The sequence below is a fragment of the Hyperoodon ampullatus genome (genome assembly GCF_949752795.1).
Source record: "Hyperoodon ampullatus genome assembly, chromosome: 13".
NCBI lineage: Eukaryota > Metazoa > Chordata > Mammalia > Artiodactyla > Ziphiidae > Hyperoodon > Hyperoodon ampullatus.
In genome coordinates, this window is record NC_136926.1 from 89668290 (window position 1) to 89691666 (window position 23377).

Consider the following 23377-nt stretch of genomic DNA (forward strand, 5'->3'; position numbering starts at 1 on the left):
ATAAAAAAAGCTCTGACGCTCGTCCTAACCGAGGCCCTGAGACTGTCCTTCACTAAGGCCCTAACACTACTTCTAACTCAGGCCCTGTCATTATACCTATCGAAAGCTCTGATGCTAACCGTAACTAAGGCCCTGACAGTGACACTAACTAAGGCCTTGACAGTATTCCTAACTAAGGGCCTAGCCCTAGCCCTAGCCCCAGCCCCAGCCCCAAAGCCAGCCCCAGCCCCAGCCTCTTATGCTTATCCTCTAAAGGCCCTTATGCTACTCTTAGGCCTTTCCGTGACACTGTCCTTAACTCAGGCCTTGACACTACTACTAACTCAGGCCATGATACTGTCCCTAAATACGGCCCAGACAGTGTCCCTAACTAAGGGCCTGACTCTCCTCCTAACTGTGTCCCTGCCATTATACATAAAAATGGCTCTGACGCTCGTCCTAATCGAGGGCCTGACACTGTCCCTCACTAAGGCCCTGACACTACTTCTAACTCAGGGACACATTATACCTAACGAAGGCTCTGATGCTAACCCTAACTATGGCCCTGACAGTGACCCTAAGTAAGGCCTTGACACTATTCCTAACTAAGGGCCTAGCCCCAGCCCCAGCTCCAGCCCAAGCCCCAGGCCCAAACCCAGCCCCTGATGCTGATCCTACAGAGGCCCTTATGGTCCTCCTAGGCCTTGCCCTGACACTGTCCTTAACTCAGGTCTTGACACTACTACTAACTCAGGACATGATACTGTCCCTAACTAAGGCCCTGACAGTGTCCCTAACTAAGGGTCTGACTCTCCAACTAACTGTGGCCCTGTCAGTGTCCCTAACTAAGGGTTTGACTCTCCACCTAACTCTGGCCCTGCCATTATACATAAAAAAGGCTCTGACGCTCATCCTAATCGAGGGCCTGACACTGTCCCTCACTAAGGCCCTGACACTAATTCTAACTCAGGGCCACATTATACATAACGAAGGCTCTGATGCTAACCCTAACTATGGCCCTGACAGTGACCCTAACTAAGGCCTTGACACTAATCCTAATTAAGGGCCTAGCCCCAGTCCCAGCCGCAGCCCCAGCCCGAGCCCCAGCCCCAGCCCCAGCCCCATCCCTAGACTCAGCCTCAGCCTCAGCTCCAGCCCCAGCTCCAGCCCTAGCCCCAGCCCCAGCCCCAGCCCCAGGCCTAGCCCTAGCCCCAGCCCCAGCCCCAGCCCCTGCCCCTGCCCTAGTCCCAGCCGCAGGCCCAACCCCAGCCCCTGATGCTGATCCTACAGAGGCCCTTATGCTCCTCCTAGGCCTTGCCCTGACACTGTCCTTAACTCAGGCCTTGACACTACTACTAACTCAGGCCGTGATACTGTCCCTAACTAAGGCCCTGACAGTGTCCCTGTCTAAGGGACTGAATGTCCTCCTAACTCTGGCCCTGCCATTATACACAAAAAAAGCTCTGACGCTCGTCCTACCCGAGGCCCTGAGACTGTCCTTCTCTAAGGCCCTAACACTACTTGTAACTCAGGCCCTGTCATTATACCTAACGAAAGCTCTTATGGTAACCCTAACTAAGGCCGTGACAGTGACACTAACTAAGGCCTTGACACTCTTCCTAACTAAGGGCCTAGCCCTAGCCCTAGCCCCAGCCCTAGCTCCAGTCCCAGCCCCAGCCCTAGCCCCAGCCCCAGCCCCAACCCCAGCCCCAGCCCCCACCCCAACCCCAGCCCCCACCCCTAATCCTACAGAGGCCCTTATGCTCCTCCTAGGCCTTTCCCTGACACTGTCCTTAACTAAGGCATTGTCACTATATCTAACTAAGGCCCCAGCCCCAGCGCCAGCCCCACGCAGCCCCAGTCCCATGCCCAGCCCCAGCCCTAGCCCCAGCCCTAGCCCCAGCCCTAGCCCCAGCCCCAGCCCTAGCCCCAGTCCCAGCCCCAGCCCTAGCCCCAGCCCCAGCCCCAACCCCAACCCCCGCCCCAGCCCCAGCCCCAACCCCCGCCCCAGCCCCAGCCTCTGTTGCTTATCCTACAAAGGCCCTCATGCTACTCCTATGCCTTTCCGTGACACTGTCCTTAACTCAGGCCTTGACACTACTACTAACTCAGGCCGTGATACTGTCCCTCACTACGGCCCTGACAGTGTCCCTAACTAAGGGCCTGACTCTCCTCCTAACTGTGGCCCTGCCATTATACATAAAAAAGGCTCGGACGCTCGTCCTAATCGAGGGCCTGACACTGTCCCTCACTAAGGCCCTGACACTACTTTTAACTCAGGGCCATATTATACCTAACGAAGGCTCTGATGCCAACCCTAACTATGGCCCTGACAGTGACCCTAACTAAGGCTTTCACACTATTCCTACCTAAGGCCCCAGCCGTAGCCCGACCCCTAGCCCCAGCTCCAGCCCTAGCCCAAGGCCCAGCCCTAGCCCTAGCCCCAGCCACAGCCCCAGTCCTAGCCCCAGCCCAAGGCCCAACCCCAGCACCTGATGCTGATCCTACAGAGGCCCTTATGCTCCTCCTAGGCCTTGCCCTGACACTGTCCTCAACTCAGGCCTTGACACTACTACTAACTCAGGCCGTGATACTGTCCCTAACTAAGGCCCTGACAGTGTCCCTGTATAAGGGAATGAATGTCCTCCTAACTGTGGCCCTGCCATTATACATAAAAAAAGCTCTGACGCTCGTCCTAACCGAGGCCCTGAGACTGTCCCTCACTAAGGCCCTGACACTACTTCTAACTCAGGCCCTGTCATTATACCTGACGAAAGCTCTGATGCTAACCCGAAATAAGGCCCTGACAGTGATACTAACTAAGGCCTTGACAGTATTCCTAACTAAGGGCCTAGCCCTAGCACTAGCCCCAGCCCCAGCCCCAGCCCCAGCCCTAGGCCCAGTCCCAGCCCCAGCCCCATCCCCAGCCCGAGCCCCAGCCTTTGGTGCTTATCCTACAAAGGCCCTTATGCTACTCCTAGGCCTTGCCCTGACACTGTCCTTAACTCAGGCCTTGACACTACGACTAACTGAGGCCGTGATACTGTCCCTAACTACGGCCCTGACAGTGTCCCTAACTAAGGGTCTGACTCTCCTCCTAACTGTGTCCCTGCCATTATACGTAAAAAAGGCTCTGACGCTCGTCCTAATCGAGGGCCTGACACTGTCCCTCACTAAGGCCCTGACACTAATTCTAACTCAGGGCCACATTATACCTAACGAAGGCTCTGATGCTAACCCTAACTACGGCCCTGACAGTGACCCTAACTAAGGCCTTGACACTATTCCTAACTAAGGGCTGAGCCGTAGCCCTAGTCCTAGCCCCAGCCCCAGCCCCAGTACTAGCCCCAGCCGCAGGCCCAACCCCAGCCCCTGATGCTGATCCTACAGAGGTCCTTATGCTCCTCCTAGGCCTTGCCCTCACACTGTCCTTAACTCAGGCCTTGACACTACTACTAACTTAGGCCCTGTCATTATACCTTACGAAAGCTCTGATGCTAAACCTAACTAAGGCCCTGACAGTGACACTAACTAAGGCCTTGATACTATTCCTAACTAAGTGCCTAGCCCTAAACCTAGCCCCAGCCCCAGCCCCAGCCCTAGCCCCAGCCCTAGCCCCAGCCCTAGCCCGAGCCCCAGCCCCAGCCACAACCCTAGCCCTAGCCCTAGCCCCAGCCCTAGCCCCAGCCCCAGGCCCAACCCCAGCCCCTGATGCTGATCCTACAGAGGCCCTTACGCTCCGCCTAGGCCTTGCCCTGACACTGTCCTCAACTCAGGCCTTGACACTACTACTAACTCAGGCTGTGATACTGACCCTAACTAAGGCCGTGACAGTGTCCCTGTCTAAGGGAATGAATGTCCTCCTAACTGTGGCCCTGCCATTATACATAAAAAAAGCTCTGACGCTCGTCCTAACCGAGGCCCTGAGACTGTCCTTCACTAAGGCCCTAACACTACTTCTAACTCAGGCCCTGTCATTATACCTATCGAAAGCTCTGATGCTAACCGTAACTAAGGCCCTGACAGTGACACTAACTAAGGCCTTGACAGTATTCCTAACTAAGGGCCTAGCCCTAGCCCTAGCCCCAGCCCCAGCCCCAAAGCCAGCCCCAGCCCCAGCCTCTTATGCTTATCCTCTAAAGGCCCTTATGCTACTCTTAGGCCTTTCCGTGACACTGTCCTTAACTCAGGCCTTGACACTACTACTAACTCAGGCCATGATACTGTCCCTAAATACGGCCCAGACAGTGTCCCTAACTAAGGGCCTGACTCTCCTCCTAACTGTGTCCCTGCCATTATACATAAAAATGGCTCTGACGCTCGTCCTAATCGAGGGCCTGACACTGTCCCTCACTAAGGCCCTGACACTACTTCTAACTCAGGGACACATTATACCTAACGAAGGCTCTGATGCTAACCCTAACTATGGCCCTGACAGTGACCCTAAGTAAGGCCTTGACACTATTCCTAACTAAGGGCCTAGCCCCAGCCCCAGCTCCAGCCCAAGCCCCAGGCCCAAACCCAGCCCCTGATGCTGATCCTACAGAGGCCCTTATGGTCCTCCTAGGCCTTGCCCTGACACTGTCCTTAACTCAGGTCTTGACACTACTACTAACTCAGGACATGATACTGTCCCTAACTAAGGCCCTGACAGTGTCCCTAACTAAGGGTCTGACTCTCCAACTAACTGTGGCCCTGTCAGTGTCCCTAACTAAGGGTTTGACTCTCCACCTAACTCTGGCCCTGCCATTATACATAAAAAAGGCTCTGACGCTCATCCTAATCGAGGGCCTGACACTGTCCCTCACTAAGGCCCTGACACTAATTCTAACTCAGGGCCACATTATACATAACGAAGGCTCTGATGCTAACCCTAACTATGGCCCTGACAGTGACCCTAACTAAGGCCTTGACACTAATCCTAATTAAGGGCCTAGCCCCAGTCCCAGCCGCAGCCCCAGCCCGAGCCCCAGCCCCAGCCCCAGCCCCATCCCTAGACTCAGCCTCAGCCTCAGCTCCAGCCCCAGCTCCAGCCCTAGCCCCAGCCCCAGCCCCAGCCCCAGGCCTAGCCCTAGCCCCAGCCCCAGCCCCAGCCCCTGCCCCTGCCCTAGTCCCAGCCGCAGGCCCAACCCCAGCCCCTGATGCTGATCCTACAGAGGCCCTTATGCTCCTCCTAGGCCTTGCCCTGACACTGTCCTTAACTCAGGCCTTGACACTACTACTAACTCAGGCCGTGATACTGTCCCTAACTAAGGCCCTGACAGTGTCCCTGTCTAAGGGACTGAATGTCCTCCTAACTCTGGCCCTGCCATTATACACAAAAAAAGCTCTGACGCTCGTCCTACCCGAGGCCCTGAGACTGTCCTTCTCTAAGGCCCTAACACTACTTGTAACTCAGGCCCTGTCATTATACCTAACGAAAGCTCTTATGGTAACCCTAACTAAGGCCGTGACAGTGACACTAACTAAGGCCTTGACACTCTTCCTAACTAAGGGCCTAGCCCTAGCCCTAGCCCCAGCCCTAGCTCCAGTCCCAGCCCCAGCCCTAGCCCCAGCCCCAGCCCCAACCCCAGCCCCAGCCCCCACCCCAACCCCAGCCCCCACCCCTAATCCTACAGAGGCCCTTATGCTCCTCCTAGGCCTTTCCCTGACACTGTCCTTAACTAAGGCATTGTCACTATATCTAACTAAGGCCCCAGCCCCAGCGCCAGCCCCACGCAGCCCCAGTCCCATGCCCAGCCCCAGCCCTAGCCCCAGCCCTAGCCCCAGCCCTAGCCCCAGCCCCAGCCCTAGCCCCAGTCCCAGCCCCAGCCCTAGCCCCAGCCCCAGCCCCAACCCCAACCCCCGCCCCAGCCCCAGCCCCAACCCCCGCCCCAGCCCCAGCCTCTGTTGCTTATCCTACAAAGGCCCTCATGCTACTCCTATGCCTTTCCGTGACACTGTCCTTAACTCAGGCCTTGACACTACTACTAACTCAGGCCGTGATACTGTCCCTCACTACGGCCCTGACAGTGTCCCTAACTAAGGGCCTGACTCTCCTCCTAACTGTGGCCCTGCCATTATACATAAAAAAGGCTCGGACGCTCGTCCTAATCGAGGGCCTGACACTGTCCCTCACTAAGGCCCTGACACTACTTTTAACTCAGGGCCATATTATACCTAACGAAGGCTCTGATGCCAACCCTAACTATGGCCCTGACAGTGACCCTAACTAAGGCTTTCACACTATTCCTACCTAAGGCCCCAGCCGTAGCCCGACCCCTAGCCCCAGCTCCAGCCCTAGCCCAAGGCCCAGCCCTAGCCCTAGCCCCAGCCACAGCCCCAGTCCTAGCCCCAGCCCAAGGCCCAACCCCAGCACCTGATGCTGATCCTACAGAGGCCCTTATGCTCCTCCTAGGCCTTGCCCTGACACTGTCCTCAACTCAGGCCTTGACACTACTACTAACTCAGGCCGTGATACTGTCCCTAACTAAGGCCCTGACAGTGTCCCTGTATAAGGGAATGAATGTCCTCCTAACTGTGGCCCTGCCATTATACATAAAAAAAGCTCTGACGCTCGTCCTAACCGAGGCCCTGAGACTGTCCCTCACTAAGGCCCTGACACTACTTCTAACTCAGGCCCTGTCATTATACCTGACGAAAGCTCTGATGCTAACCCGAAATAAGGCCCTGACAGTGATACTAACTAAGGCCTTGACAGTATTCCTAACTAAGGGCCTAGCCCTAGCACTAGCCCCAGCCCCAGCCCCAGCCCCAGCCCTAGGCCCAGTCCCAGCCCCAGCCCCATCCCCAGCCCGAGCCCCAGCCTTTGGTGCTTATCCTACAAAGGCCCTTATGCTACTCCTAGGCCTTGCCCTGACACTGTCCTTAACTCAGGCCTTGACACTACGACTAACTGAGGCCGTGATACTGTCCCTAACTACGGCCCTGACAGTGTCCCTAACTAAGGGTCTGACTCTCCTCCTAACTGTGTCCCTGCCATTATACGTAAAAAAGGCTCTGACGCTCGTCCTAATCGAGGGCCTGACACTGTCCCTCACTAAGGCCCTGACACTAATTCTAACTCAGGGCCACATTATACCTAACGAAGGCTCTGATGCTAACCCTAACTACGGCCCTGACAGTGACCCTAACTAAGGCCTTGACACTATTCCTAACTAAGGGCTGAGCCGTAGCCCTAGTCCTAGCCCCAGCCCCAGCCCCAGTACTAGCCCCAGCCGCAGGCCCAACCCCAGCCCCTGATGCTGATCCTACAGAGGTCCTTATGCTCCTCCTAGGCCTTGCCCTCACACTGTCCTTAACTCAGGCCTTGACACTACTACTAACTTAGGCCCTGTCATTATACCTTACGAAAGCTCTGATGCTAAACCTAACTAAGGCCCTGACAGTGACACTAACTAAGGCCTTGATACTATTCCTAACTAAGTGCCTAGCCCTAAACCTAGCCCCAGCCCCAGCCCCAGCCCTAGCCCCAGCCCTAGCCCCAGCCCTAGCCCGAGCCCCAGCCCCAGCCACAACCCTAGCCCTAGCCCTAGCCCCAGCCCTAGCCCCAGCCCCAGGCCCAACCCCAGCCCCTGATGCTGATCCTACAGAGGCCCTTACGCTCCGCCTAGGCCTTGCCCTGACACTGTCCTCAACTCAGGCCTTGACACTACTACTAACTCAGGCTGTGATACTGACCCTAACTAAGGCCGTGACAGTGTCCCTGTCTAAGGGAATGAATGTCCTCCTAACTGTGGCCCTGCCATTATACATAAAAAAAGCTCTGACGCTCGTCCTAACCGAGGCCCTGAGACTGTCCTTCACTAAGGCCCTAACACTACTTCTAACTCAGGCCCTGTCATTATACCTATCGAAAGCTCTGATGCTAACCGTAACTAAGGCCCTGACAGTGACACTAACTAAGGCCTTGACAGTATTCCTAACTAAGGGCCTAGCCCTAGCCCTAGCCCCAGCCCCAGCCCCAAAGCCAGCCCCAGCCCCAGCCTCTTATGCTTATCCTCTAAAGGCCCTTATGCTACTCTTAGGCCTTTCCGTGACACTGTCCTTAACTCAGGCCTTGACACTACTACTAACTCAGGCCATGATACTGTCCCTAAATACGGCCCAGACAGTGTCCCTAACTAAGGGCCTGACTCTCCTCCTAACTGTGTCCCTGCCATTATACATAAAAATGGCTCTGACGCTCGTCCTAATCGAGGGCCTGACACTGTCCCTCACTAAGGCCCTGACACTACTTCTAACTCAGGGACACATTATACCTAACGAAGGCTCTGATGCTAACCCTAACTATGGCCCTGACAGTGACCCTAAGTAAGGCCTTGACACTATTCCTAACTAAGGGCCTAGCCCCAGCCCCAGCTCCAGCCCAAGCCCCAGGCCCAAACCCAGCCCCTGATGCTGATCCTACAGAGGCCCTTATGGTCCTCCTAGGCCTTGCCCTGACACTGTCCTTAACTCAGGTCTTGACACTACTACTAACTCAGGACATGATACTGTCCCTAACTAAGGCCCTGACAGTGTCCCTAACTAAGGGTCTGACTCTCCAACTAACTGTGGCCCTGTCAGTGTCCCTAACTAAGGGTTTGACTCTCCACCTAACTCTGGCCCTGCCATTATACATAAAAAAGGCTCTGACGCTCATCCTAATCGAGGGCCTGACACTGTCCCTCACTAAGGCCCTGACACTAATTCTAACTCAGGGCCACATTATACATAACGAAGGCTCTGATGCTAACCCTAACTATGGCCCTGACAGTGACCCTAACTAAGGCCTTGACACTAATCCTAATTAAGGGCCTAGCCCCAGTCCCAGCCGCAGCCCCAGCCCGAGCCCCAGCCCCAGCCCCAGCCCCATCCCTAGACTCAGCCTCAGCCTCAGCTCCAGCCCCAGCTCCAGCCCTAGCCCCAGCCCCAGCCCCAGCCCCAGGCCTAGCCCTAGCCCCAGCCCCAGCCCCAGCCCCTGCCCCTGCCCTAGTCCCAGCCGCAGGCCCAACCCCAGCCCCTGATGCTGATCCTACAGAGGCCCTTATGCTCCTCCTAGGCCTTGCCCTGACACTGTCCTTAACTCAGGCCTTGACACTACTACTAACTCAGGCCGTGATACTGTCCCTAACTAAGGCCCTGACAGTGTCCCTGTCTAAGGGACTGAATGTCCTCCTAACTCTGGCCCTGCCATTATACACAAAAAAAGCTCTGACGCTCGTCCTACCCGAGGCCCTGAGACTGTCCTTCTCTAAGGCCCTAACACTACTTGTAACTCAGGCCCTGTCATTATACCTAACGAAAGCTCTTATGGTAACCCTAACTAAGGCCGTGACAGTGACACTAACTAAGGCCTTGACACTCTTCCTAACTAAGGGCCTAGCCCTAGCCCTAGCCCCAGCCCTAGCTCCAGTCCCAGCCCCAGCCCTAGCTCCAGTCCCAGCCCCAGCCCTAGCCCCAGCCCCAGCCCCAACCCCAGCCCCAGCCCCCACCCCAACCCCAGCCCCCACCCCTAATCCTACAGAGGCCCTTATGCTCCTCCTAGGCCTTTCCCTGACACTGTCCTTAACTAAGGCATTGTCACTATTTCTAACTAAGGCCCCAGCCCCAGCGCCAGCCCCACGCAGCCCCAGTCCCAGGCCCAGCCCCAGCCCTAGCCCCAGCCCTAGCCCCAGCCCTAGCCCCAGCCCTAGCCCCAGTCCCAGCCCCAGCCCTAGCCCCAGCCCCAGTCCCACCCCCGCCCCTGCCCCAGCCTCTGTTGCTTATCCTACAAAGGCCCTTATGCTACGCCTATGCCTTTCCGTGACACTGTCCTTAACTCAGGCCTTGACACTACTACTAACTCAGGCCGTGATACTGTCCCTCACTACGACCCTGACAGTGTCCCTAACTAAGGGCCTGACTCTCCTCCTAACTGTGGCCCTGCCATTATACATAAAAAAGGCTCGGACGCTCGTCCTAATCGAGGGCCTGACACTGTCCCTCACTAAGGCCCTGACACTACTTTTAACTCAGGGCCATATTATACCTAACGAAGGCTCTGATGCCAACCCTAACTATGGCCCTGACAGTGACCCTAACTAAGGCTTTCACACTATTCCTACCTAAGGCCCCAGCCGTAGCCCGACCCCTAGCCCCAGCTCCAGCCCTAGCCCAAGGCCCAGCCCTAGCCCTAGCCCCAGCCACAGCCCCAGTCCTAGCCCCAGCCCAAGGCCCAACCCCAGCACCTGATGCTGATCCTACAGAGGCCCTTATGCTCCTCCTAGGCCTTGCCCTGACACTGTCCTCAACTCAGGCCTTGACACTACTACTAACTCAGGCCGTGATACTGTCCCTAACTAAGGCCCTGACAGTGCCCCTGTATAAGGGAATGAATGTCCTCCTAACTGTGGCCCTGCCATTATACATAAAAAAAGCTCTGACGCTCGTCCTAACCGAGGCCCTGAGACTCCCTCACTAAGGCCCTGACACTACTTCTAACTCAGGCCCTGTCATTATACCTGACGAAAGCTCTGATGCTAACCCGAAATAAGGCCCTGACAGTGATACTAACTAAGGCCTTGACAGTATTCCTAACTAAGGGCCTAGCCCTAGCACTAGCCCCAGCCCCAGCCCCAGCCCCAGCCCTAGGCCCAGTCCCAGCCCCAGCCCCATCCCCAGCCCGAGCCCCAGCCTTTGGTGCTTATCCTACAAAGGCCCTTATGCTACTCCTAGGCCTTGCCCTGACACTGTCCTTAACTCAGGCCTTGACACTACGACTAACTGAGGTCGTGATACTGTCCCTAACTACGGCCCTGACAGTGTCCCTAACTAAGCGTCTGACTCTCCTCCTAACTGTGTCCCTGCCATTATACATAAAAAAGGCTCTGACGCTCATCCTAATCAAGGGCCTGACACTGTCCCTCACTAAGGCCCTGACACTAATTCTAACTCAGGGCCACATTATACCTATTAAGGCTCTGATGCTAACCCTAACTGTGGCCCTGACAGTGACCCTAACTAAGGCCTTGACACTCTTCCTAACTAAGGGCTAAGCCCTGGCCCTAGCCCTAGCCCTAACCCCAGCCGCAGCCCGAGCCCTAGCCTCAGGCTCAGCCCTAGCCCTAGCCCCAGCCTCAGCCCCAGTACTAGCCCAGGCCGCAGGGCCAACCCCAGCCCCTGATGCTGATCCTACAGAGGCCCTTATGCTCCTCCTAGGCCTTGCCCTCACACTGTCCTTAACTCAGGCCTTGACACTACTACTAACTTAGGCCCTGTCATTATACCTAACGAAAGCTCTGATGCTAAACCTAACTAAGGCCCTGACAGTGACACTAACTAAGGCCTTGATACTATTGCTAACTAAGGCCCCAGCCCTAGCCCGACCCCTAGCCCCAGCTCCAGTCCTAGCCCAAGCCCCAGCCCCAGCCCCAGCCCTAGCCCCAGCGGCAGCTGCAGTCCCAGCCCTAGCCCCAACCCCACCCCCAGCCCGAGCCCCAGCCCCTGATGCTGATCCTATAGAGGCCCTTATGATCCTTCTAGGCGTTCGCCTTGCAATGTGGTAACTAAGGCCTTGACACTATTTCTAACTAAGGCCCCAGGTCCAGCCCCAGCCCCTGATGCTGATCCTATAGAGGCCTTTATGCTCCTCCTAGGCCTTGCCGTGAAACTGTCCTTAACTCAGGCTTTGACACTACTACTAACTCAGGCCGTGATACTGTCCCTAAGGCCCTGACAGTGTCCCTGAATAAGGGACTGAATGTCCTCCTAACTCTGGCCCTGCCATTATACATAAAAAAAGCTCTGGGGCTTCCCTGGTGGCGCAGTGGTTGAGAGTCCGCCTGCCGATGCAGGGGACACGGGTTCGTGCCCCGGTCCGGGGGGATCCCACGTGCCGCGGAGCGGCTGGGCCCGTGAGCCATGGCCGCTGAGCCTGCGCGTCCGGAGCCTGTGCTCCGCAACGGGAGAGGCCACGGCAGTGAGAGGCCCGCGTACCGCAAAAAAAAAAAAAAAAAAAAAAAGCTCTGAAGCTCGTCCTAACCGAGGCCCAGAGAGTGTCCCTCACTAAGGCCCTGACACTACTACTAACTCAGGCCCTGTCATTATACCTAACGAAAGCTCTGTTGCTAAACCTAACTAAGGCCGTGACAGTGACGCTAACTAAGGCCTTGACACTATTCCTAACTAAGGCCCAGCCCTAGCCCGACCCCTAGCCCCAGCCCCAGCCCTAGCCCCAGCCGCAGCCGCAGCCGCAGTCCCAGCCCTAGCCCCAGCCCCAACCCCACCCCCAGCTTCAGCCCCAGCCCCTGATGCTGATCCTATAGAGGCCCTTATGATCCTTCTAGGCGTTCGCCTGACAATGTGGTAACTAAGGCCTTGACACTATTTCTAACTAAGGCCCCAGGTCCAGCCCCAGCCGCAGCCCCAGCCCCTGATGCTGATCCTATAGAGGCCTTTATGCTCCTCCTAGGCCTTGCCCTGACACTGTCCTTAACTCAGGCCTTGACACTACTACTAACTCAGGCCGTGATACTGTCCCTAACTAAGGCCCTGACAGTGTCCCTGTCTAAGGGACTGAATGTCCTCCTAACTCTGGCCCTGCCATTATACACAAAAAAAGCTCTGACGCTCGTCCTACCCGAGGCCCTGAGACTGTCCTTCTCTAAGGCCCTAACACTACTTGTAACTCAGGCCCTGTCATTATACCTAACGAAAGCTCTTATGGTAACCCTAACTAAGGCCGTGACAGTGACACTAACTAAGGCCTTGACACTCTTCCTAACTAAGGGCCTAGCCCTAGCCCTAGCCCCAGCCCTAGCTCCAGTCCCAGCCCCAGCCCTAGCCCCAGCCCCAGCCCCAACCCCAGCCCCCACCCCTAATCCTACAGAGGCCCTTATGCTCCTCCTAGGCCTTTCCCTGACACTGTCCTTAACTAAGGCATTGTCACTATCTCTAACTAAGGCCCCAGCCCCAGCGCCAGCCCCATGCAGCCCCAGTCCGAGGCCCAGCCCCAGCCCTAGCCCCAGCCCTAGCCCCAGCCCTAGCCCCAGTCCCAGCCCCAGCCCTAGCCCCAGCCCCAGCCCCAGCCCTAGCCCCAGCCCCAGCCCCAACCCCCGCCCCAGCCCCAGCCTCTGTTGCTTATCCTACAAAGACCCTTATGCTACTCCTATGCCTTTCCGTGACACTGTCCTTAACTCAGGCCTTGACACTACTACTAACTCAGGCCGTGATACTGTCCCTCACTACGGCCCTGACAGTGTCCCTAACTAAGGGCCTGACTCTCCTCCTAACTGTGGCCCTGCCATTATACATAAAAAAGGCTCGGACGCTCGTCCTAATCGAGGGCCTGACACTGTCCCTCACTAAGGCCCTGACACTACTTTTAACTCAGGGCCATATTATACCTAACGAAGGCTCTGATGCCAACCCTAACTATGGCCCTGACAGTGACCCTAACTAAGGCTTTCACACTATTTCTACCTAAGGCCCCAGCCGTAGCCCGACCCCCAGCCCCAGCTCCAGCCCTAGCCCGAGGCCCAGCCCTAGCCCTAGCCCCAGCCACAGCCCCAGTCCTAGCCCCAGCCCAAGGCCCAACCCCAGCACCTGATGCTGATCCTACAGAGGCCCTTATGCTCCTCCTAGGCCTTGCCCTGACACTGTCCTCAACTCAGGCCTTGACACTACTACTAACTCAGGCCGTGATACGGTCCCTAACTAAGGCCCTGACAGTGTCCCTGTATAAGGGAATGAATGTCCTCCTAACTGTGGCCCTGCCATTATACATAAAAAAAGCTCTGACGCTCGTCCTAACCGAGGCCCTGAGACTGTCCCTCACTAAGGCCCTGACACTACTTCTAACTCAGGCCCTGTCATTATACCTGACGAAAGCTCTGATGCTAACCCGAAATAAGGCCCTGACAGTGATACTAACTAAGGCCTTGACAGTATTCCTAACTAAGGGCCTAGCCCTAGCACTAGCCCCAGCCCCAGCCCCAGCCCCAGCCCTAGGCCCAGTCCCAGCCCCAGCCCCATCCCCAGCCCGAGCCCCAGCCTTTGGTGCTTATCCTACAAAGGCCCTTATGCTACTCCTAGGCCTTGCCCTGACACTGTCCTTAACTCAGGCCTTGACACTACGACTAACTGAGGCCGTGATACTGTCCCTAACTACGGCCCTGACAGTGTCCCTAACTAAGGGTCTGACTCTCCTCCTAACTGTGTCCCTGCCATTATACGTAAAAAAGGCTCTGACGCTCGTCCTAATCGAGGGCCTGACACTGTCCCTCACTAAGGCCCTGACACTAATTCTAACTCAGGGCCACATTATACCTAACGAAGGCTCTGATGCTAACCCTAACTACGGCCCTGACAGTGAGCCTAACTAAGGCCTTGACACTATTCCTAACTAAGGGCTGAGCCGTAGCCCTAGCCCTAGCCCCAGCCCCAGCCCCAGTACTAGCCCCAGCCGCAGGCCCAACCCCAGCCCCTGATGCTGATCCTACAGAGGTCCTTATGCTCCTCCTAGGCCTTGCCCTCACACTGTCCTTAACTCAGGCCTTGACACTACTACTAACTTAGGCCCTGTCATTATACCTTACGAAAGCTCTGATGCTACACCTAACTAAGGCCCTGACAGTGACACTAACTAAGGCCTTGATACTATTCCTAACTAAGTGCCTAGCCCTAAACCTAGCCCCAGCCCCAGCCCCAGCCCTAGCCCCAGCCCTAGCCCCAGCCCTAGCCCGAGCCCCAGCCCCAGCCACAACCCTAGCCCTAGCCCTAGCCCCAGCCCTAGCCCCAGCCCCAGGCCCAACCCCAGCCCCTGATGCTGATCCTACAGAGGCCCTTACGCTCCGCCTAGGCCTTGCCCTGACACTGTCCTCAACTCAGGCCTTGACACTACTACTAACTCAGGCTGTGATACTGACCCTAACTAAGGCCGTGACAGTGTCCCTGTCTAAGGGAATGAATGTCCTCCTAACTGTGGCCCTGCCATTATACATAAAAAAAGCTCTGACGCTCGTCCTAACCGAGGCCCTGAGACTGTCCTTCACTAAGGCCCTAACACTACTTCTAACTCAGGCCCTGTCATTATACCTATCGAAAGCTCTGATGCTAACCGTAACTAAGGCCCTGACAGTGACACTAACTAAGGCCTTGACAGTATTCCTAACTAAGGGCCTAGCCCTAGCCCTAGCCCCAGCCCCAGCCCCAAAGCCAGCCCCAGCCCCAGCCTCTTATGCTTATCCTCTAAAGGCCCTTATGCTACTCTTAGGCCTTTCCGTGACACTGTCCTTAACTCAGGCCTTGACACTACTACTAACTCAGGCCATGATACTGTCCCTAAATACGGCCCAGACAGTGTCCCTAACTAAGGGCCTGACTCTCCTCCTAACTGTGTCCCTGCCATTATACATAAAAATGGCTCTGACGCTCGTCCTAATCGAGGGCCTGACACTGTCCCTCACTAAGGCCCTGACACTACTTCTAACTCAGGGACACATTATACCTAACGAAGGCTCTGATGCTAACCCTAACTATGGCCCTGACAGTGACCCTAAGTAAGGCCTTGACACTATTCCTAACTAAGGGCCTAGCCCCAGCCCCAGCTCCAGCCCAAGCCCCAGGCCCAAACCCAGCCCCTGATGCTGATCCTACAGAGGCCCTTATGGTCCTCCTAGGCCTTGCCCTGACACTGTCCTTAACTCAGGTCTTGACACTACTACTAACTCAGGACATGATACTGTCCCTAACTAAGGCCCTGACAGTGTCCCTAACTAAGGGTCTGACTCTCCAACTAACTGTGGCCCTGTCAGTGTCCCTAACTAAGGGTTTGACTCTCCACCTAACTCTGGCCCTGCCATTATACATAAAAAAGGCTCTGACGCTCATCCTAATCGAGGGCCTGACACTGTCCCTCACTAAGGCCCTGACACTAATTCTAACTCAGGGCCACATTATACATAACGAAGGCTCTGATGCTAACCCTAACTATGGCCCTGACAGTGACCCTAACTAAGGCCTTGACACTAATCCTAATTAAGGGCCTAGCCCCAGTCCCAGCCGCAGCCCCAGCCCGAGCCCCAGCCCCAGCCCCAGCCCCATCCCTAGACTCAGCCTCAGCCTCAGCTCCAGCCCCAGCTCCAGCCCTAGCCCCAGCCCCAGCCCCAGCCCCAGGCCTAGCCCTAGCCCCAGCCCCAGCCCCAGCCCCTGCCCCTGCCCTAGTCCCAGCCGCAGGCCCAACCCCAGCCCCTGATGCTGATCCTACAGAGGCCCTTATGCTCCTCCTAGGCCTTGCCCTGACACTGTCCTTAACTCAGGCCTTGACACTACTACTAACTCAGGCCGTGATACTGTCCCTAACTAAGGCCCTGACAGTGTCCCTGTCTAAGGGACTGAATGTCCTCCTAACTCTGGCCCTGCCATTATACACAAAAAAAGCTCTGACGCTCGTCCTACCCGAGGCCCTGAGACTGTCCTTCTCTAAGGCCCTAACACTACTTGTAACTCAGGCCCTGTCATTATACCTAACGAAAGCTCTTATGGTAACCCTAACTAAGGCCGTGACACTGACACTAACTAAGGCCTTGACACTCTTCCTAACTAAGGGCCTAGCCCTAGCCCTAGCCCCAGCCCTAGCTCCAGTCCCAGCCCCAGCCCTAGCCCCAGCCCCAGCCCCAACCCCAGCCCCAGCCCCCACCCCAACCCCAGCCCCCACCCCTAATCCTACAGAGGCCCTTATGCTCCTCCTAGGCCTTTCCCTGACACTGTCCTTAACTAAGGCATTGTCACTATATCTAACTAAGGCCCCAGCCCCAGCGCCAGCCCCACGCAGCCCCAGTCCCATGCCCAGCCCCAGCCCTAGCCCCAGCCCTAGCCCCAGCCCCAGCCCTAGCCCCAGTCCCAGCCCCAGCCCTAGCCCCAGCCCCAGCCCCAAACCCCGCCCCAGCCCCAGCCCCAACCCCCGCCCCAGCCCCAGCCTCTGTTGCTTATCCTACAAAGGCCCTCATGCTACTCCTATGCCTTTCCGTGACACTGTCCTTAACTCAGGCCTTGACACTACTACTAACTCAGGCCGTGATACTGTCCCTCACTACGACCCTGACAGTGTCCCTAACTAAGGGCCTGACTCTCCTCCTAACTGTGGCCCTGCCATTATACATAAAAAAGGCTCGGACGCTCGTCCTAATCGAGGGCCTGACACTGTCCCTCACTAAGGCCCTGACACTACTTTTAACTCAGGGCCATATTATACCTAACGAAGGCTCTGATGCCAACCCTAACTATGGCCCTGACAGTGACCCTAACTAAGGCTTTCACACTATTCCTACCTAAGGCCCCAGCCGTAGCCCGACCCCTAGCCCCAGCTCCAGCCCTAGCCCAAGGCCCAGCCCTAGCCCTAGCCCCAGCCACAGCCCCAGTCCTAGCCCCAGCCCAAGGCCCAACCCCAGCACCTGATGCTGATCCTACAGAGGCCCTTATGCTCCTCCTAGGCCTTGCCCTGACACTGTCCTCAACTCAGGCCTTGACACTACTACTAACTCAGGCCGTGATACTGTCCCTAACTAAGGCCCTGACAGTGTCCCTGTATAAGGGAATGAATGTCCTCCTAACTGTGGCCCTGCCATTATACATAAAAAAAGCTCTGACGCTCGTCCTAACCGAGGCCCTGAGACTGTCCCTCACTAAGGCCCTGACACTACTTCTAACTCAGGCCCTGTCATTATACCTGACGAAAGCTCTGATGCTAACCCGAAATAAGGCCCTGACAGTGATACTAACTAAGGCCTTGACAGTATTCCTAACTAAGGGCCTAGCCCTAGCACTAGCCCCAGCCCCAGCCCCAGCCCCAGCCCTAGGCCCAGTCCCAGCCCCAGCCCCATCCCCAGCCCGAGCCCCAGCCTTTGGTGCTTATCCTACAAAGGCCCTTATGCTACTCCTAGGCCTTGCCCTGACACTGTCCTTAACTCAGGCCTTGACACTACGACTAACTGAGGCCGTGATACTGTCCCTAACTACGGCCCTGACAGTGTCCCTAACTAAGGGTCTGACTCTCCTCCTAACTGTGTCCCTGCCATTATACGTAAAAAAGGCTCTGACGCTCGTCCTAATCGAGGGCCTGACACTGTCCCTCACTAAGGCCCTGACACTAATTCTAACTCAGGGCCACATTATACCTAACGAAGGCTCTGATGCTAACCCTAACTACGGCCCTGACAGTGACCCTAACTAAGGCCTTGACACTATTCCTAACTAAGGGCTGAGCCGTAGCCCTAGCCCTAGCCCCAGCCCCAGCCCCAGTACTAGCCCCAGCCGCAGGCCCAACCCCAGCCCCTGATGCTGATCCTACAGAGGTCCTTATGCTCCTCCTAGGCCTTGCCCTCACACTGTCCTTAACTCAGGCCTTGACACTACTACTAACTTAGGCCCTGTCATTATACCTTACGAAAGCTCTGATGCTAAACCTAACTAAGGCCCTGACAGTGACACTAACTAAGGCCTTGATACTATTCCTAACTAAGTGCCTAGCCCTAAACCTAGCCCCAGCCCCAGCCCCAGCCCTAGCCCCAGCCCTAGCCCCAGCCCTAGCCCGAGCCCCAGCCCCAGCCACAACCCTAGCCCTAGCCCCAGCCCTAGCCCCAGCCCCAGGCCCAACCCCAGCCCCTGATGCTGATCCTACAGAGGCCCTTATGCTCCGCCTAGGCCTTGCCCTGACACTGTCCTCAACTCAGGCCTTGACACTACTACTAACTCAGGCTGTGATACTGACCCTAACTAAGGCCGTGACAGTGTCCCTGTCTAAGGGAATGAATGTCCTCCTAACTGTGGCCCTGCCATTATACATAAAAAAAGCTCTGACGCTCGTCCTAACCGAGGCCCTGAGACTGTCCTTCACTAAGGCCCTAACACTACTTCTAACTCAGGCCCTGTCATTATACCTATCGAAAGCTCTGATGCTAACCGTAACTAAGGCCCTGACAGTGACACTAACTAAGGCCTTGACAGTATTCCTAACTAAGGGCCTAGCCCTAGCCCTAGCCCCAGCCCCAGCCCCAAAGCCAGCCCCAGCCCCAGCCTCTTATGCTTATCCTCTAAAGGCCCTTATGCTACTCTTAGGCCTTTCCGTGACACTGTCCTTAACTCAGGCCTTGACACTACTACTAACTCAGGCCATGATACTGTCCCTAAATACGGCCCAGACAGTGTCCCTAACTAAGGGCCTGACTCTCCTCCTAACTGTGTCCCTGCCATTATACATAAAAATGGCTCTGACGCTCGTCCTAATCGAGGGCCTGACACTGTCCCTCACTAAGGCCCTGACACTACTTCTAACTCAGGGACACATTATACCTAACGAAGGCTCTGATGCTAACCCTAACTATGGCCCTGACAGTGACCCTAAGTAAGGCCTTGACACTATTCCTAACTAAGGGCCTAGCCCCAGCCCCAGCTCCAGCCCAAGCCCCAGGCCCAAACCCAGCCCCTGATGCTGATCCTACAGAGGCCCTTATGGTCCTCCTAGGCCTTGCCCTGACACTGTCCTTAACTCAGGTCTTGACACTACTACTAACTCAGGACATGATACTGTCCCTAACTAAGGCCCTGACAGTGTCCCTAACTAAGGGTCTGACTCTCCAACTAACTGTGGCCCTGTCAGTGTCCCTAACTAAGGGTTTGACTCTCCACCTAACTCTGGCCCTGCCATTATACATAAAAAAGGCTCTGACGCTCATCCTAATCGAGGGCCTGACACTGTCCCTCACTAAGGCCCTGACACTAATTCTAACTCAGGGCCACATTATACATAACGAAGGCTCTGATGCTAACCCTAACTATGGCCCTGACAGTGACCCTAACTAAGGCCTTGACACTAATCCTAATTAAGGGCCTAGCCCCAGTCCCAGCCGCAGCCCCAGCCCGAGCCCCAGCCCCAGCCCCAGCCCCATCCCTAGACTCAGCCTCAGCCTCAGCTCCAGCCCCAGCTCCAGCCCTAGCCCCAGCCCCAGCCCCAGCCCCAGGCCTAGCCCTAGCCCCAGCCCCAGCCCCAGCCCCTGCCCCTGCCCTAGTCCCAGCCGCAGGCCCAACCCCAGCCCCTGATGCTGATCCTACAGAGGCCCTTATGCTCCTCCTAGGCCTTGCCCTGACACTGTCCTTAACTCAGGCCTTGACACTACTACTAACTCAGGCCGTGATACTGTCCCTAACTAAGGCCCTGACAGTGTCCCTGTCTAAGGGACTGAATGTCCTCCTAACTCTGGCCCTGCCATTATACACAAAAAAAGCTCTGACGCTCGTCCTACCCGAGGCCCTGAGACTGTCCTTCTCTAAGGCCCTAACACTACTTGTAACTCAGGCCCTGTCATTATACCTAACGAAAGCTCTTATGGTAACCCTAACTAAGGCCGTGACAGTGACACTAACTAAGGCCTTGACACTCTTCCTAACTAAGGGCCTAGCCCTAGCCCTAGCCCCAGCCCTAGCTCCAGTCCCAGCCCCAGCCCTAGCCCCAGCCCCAGCCCCAACCCCAGCCCCAGCCCCCACCCCAACCCCAGCCCCCACCCCTAATCCTACAGAGGCCCTTATGCTCCTCCTAGGCCTTTCCCTGACACTGTCCTTAACTAAGGCATTGTCACTATATCTAACTAAGGCCCCAGCCCCAGCGCCAGCCCCACGCAGCCCCAGTCCCATGCCCAGCCCCAGCCCTAGCCCCAGCCCTAGCCCCAGCCCTAGCCCCAGCCCCAGCCCTAGCCCCAGTCCCAGCCCCAGCCCTAGCCCCAGCCCCAGCCCCAACCCCAACCCCCGCCCCAGCCCCAGCCCCAACCCCCGCCCCAGCCCCAGCCTCTGTTGCTTATCCTACAAAGGCCCTCATGCTACTCCTATGCCTTTCCGTGACACTGTCCTTAACTCAGGCCTTGACACTACTACTAACTCAGGCCGTGATACTGTCCCTCACTACGGCCCTGACAGTGTCCCTAACTAAGGGCCTGACTCTCCTCCTAACTGTGGCCCTGCCATTATACATAAAAAAGGCTCGGACGCTCGTCCTAATCGAGGGCCTGACACTGTCCCTCACTAAGGCCCTGACACTACTTTTAACTCAGGGCCATATTATACCTAACGAAGGCTCTGATGCCAACCCTAACTATGGCCCTGACAGTGACCCTAACTAAGGCTTTCACACTATTCCTACCTAAGGCCCCAGCCGTAGCCCGACCCCTAGCCCCAGCTCCAGCCCTAGCCCAAGGCCCAGCCCTAGCCCTAGCCCCAGCCACAGCCCCAGTCCTAGCCCCAGCCCAAGGCCCAACCCCAGCACCTGATGCTGATCCTACAGAGGCCCTTATGCTCCTCCTAGGCCTTGCCCTGACACTGTCCTCAACTCAGGCCTTGACACTACTACTAACTCAGGCCGTGATACTGTCCCTAACTAAGGCCCTGACAGTGTCCCTGTATAAGGGAATGAATGTCCTCCTAACTGTGGCCCTGCCATTATACATAAAAAAAGCTCTGACGCTCGTCCTAACCGAGGCCCTGAGACTGTCCCTCACTAAGGCCCTGACACTACTTCTAACTCAGGCCCTGTCATTATACCTGACGAAAGCTCTGATGCTAACCCGAAATAAGGCCCTGACAGTGATACTAACTAAGGCCTTGACAGTATTCCTAACTAAGGGCCTAGCCCTAGCACTAGCCCCAGCCCCAGCCCCAGCCCCAGCCCTAGGCCCAGTCCCAGCCCCAGCCCCATCCCCAGCCCGAGCCCCAGCCTTTGGTGCTTATCCTACAAAGGCCCTTATGCTACTCCTAGGCCTTGCCCTGACACTGTCCTTAACTCAGGCCTTGACACTACGACTAACTGAGGCCGTGATACTGTCCCTAACTACGGCCCTGACAGTGTCCCTAACTAAGGGTCTGACTCTCCTCCTAACTGTGTCCCTGCCATTATACGTAAAAAAGGCTCTGACGCTCGTCCTAATCGAGGGCCTGACACTGTCCCTCACTAAGGCCCTGACACTAATTCTAACTCAGGGCCACATTATACCTAACGAAGGCTCTGATGCTAACCCTAACTACGGCCCTGACAGTGACCCTAACTAAGGCCTTGACACTATTCCTAACTAAGGGCTGAGCCGTAGCCCTAGTCCTAGCCCCAGCCCCAGCCCCAGTACTAGCCCCAGCCGCAGGCCCAACCCCAGCCCCTGATGCTGATCCTACAGAGGTCCTTATGCTCCTCCTAGGCCTTGCCCTCACACTGTCCTTAACTCAGGCCTTGACACTACTACTAACTTAGGCCCTGTCATTATACCTTACGAAAGCTCTGATGCTAAACCTAACTAAGGCCCTGACAGTGACACTAACTAAGGCCTTGATACTATTCCTAACTAAGTGCCTAGCCCTAAACCTAGCCCCAGCCCCAGCCCCAGCCCTAGCCCCAGCCCTAGCCCCAGCCCTAGCCCGAGCCCCAGCCCCAGCCACAACCCTAGCCCTAGCCCTAGCCCCAGCCCTAGCCCCAGCCCCAGGCCCAACCCCAGCCCCTGATGCTGATCCTACAGAGGCCCTTACGCTCCGCCTAGGCCTTGCCCTGACACTGTCCTCAACTCAGGCCTTGACACTACTACTAACTCAGGCTGTGATACTGACCCTAACTAAGGCCGTGACAGTGTCCCTGTCTAAGGGAATGAATGTCCTCCTAACTGTGGCCCTGCCATTATACATAAAAAAAGCTCTGACGCTCGTCCTAACCGAGGCCCTGAGACTGTCCTTCACTAAGGCCCTAACACTACTTCTAACTCAGGCCCTGTCATTATACCTATCGAAAGCTCTGATGCTAACCGTAACTAAGGCCCTGACAGTGACACTAACTAAGGCCTTGACAGTATTCCTAACTAAGGGCCTAGCCCTAGCCCTAGCCCCAGCCCCAGCCCCAAAGCCAGCCCCAGCCCCAGCCTCTTATGCTTATCCTCTAAAGGCCCTTATGCTACTCTTAGGCCTTTCCGTGACACTGTCCTTAACTCAGGCCTTGACACTACTACTAACTCAGGCCATGATACTGTCCCTAAATACGGCCCAGACAGTGTCCCTAACTAAGGGCCTGACTCTCCTCCTAACTGTGTCCCTGCCATTATACATAAAAATGGCTCTGACGCTCGTCCTAATCGAGGGCCTGACACTGTCCCTCACTAAGGCCCTGACACTACTTCTAACTCAGGGACACATTATACCTAACGAAGGCTCTGATGCTAACCCTAACTATGGCCCTGACAGTGACCCTAAGTAAGGCCTTGACACTATTCCTAACTAAGGGCCTAGCCCCAGCCCCAGCTCCAGCCCAAGCCCCAGGCCCAAACCCAGCCCCTGATGCTGATCCTACAGAGGCCCTTATGGTCCTCCTAGGCCTTGCCCTGACACTGTCCTTAACTCAGGTCTTGACACTACTACTAAC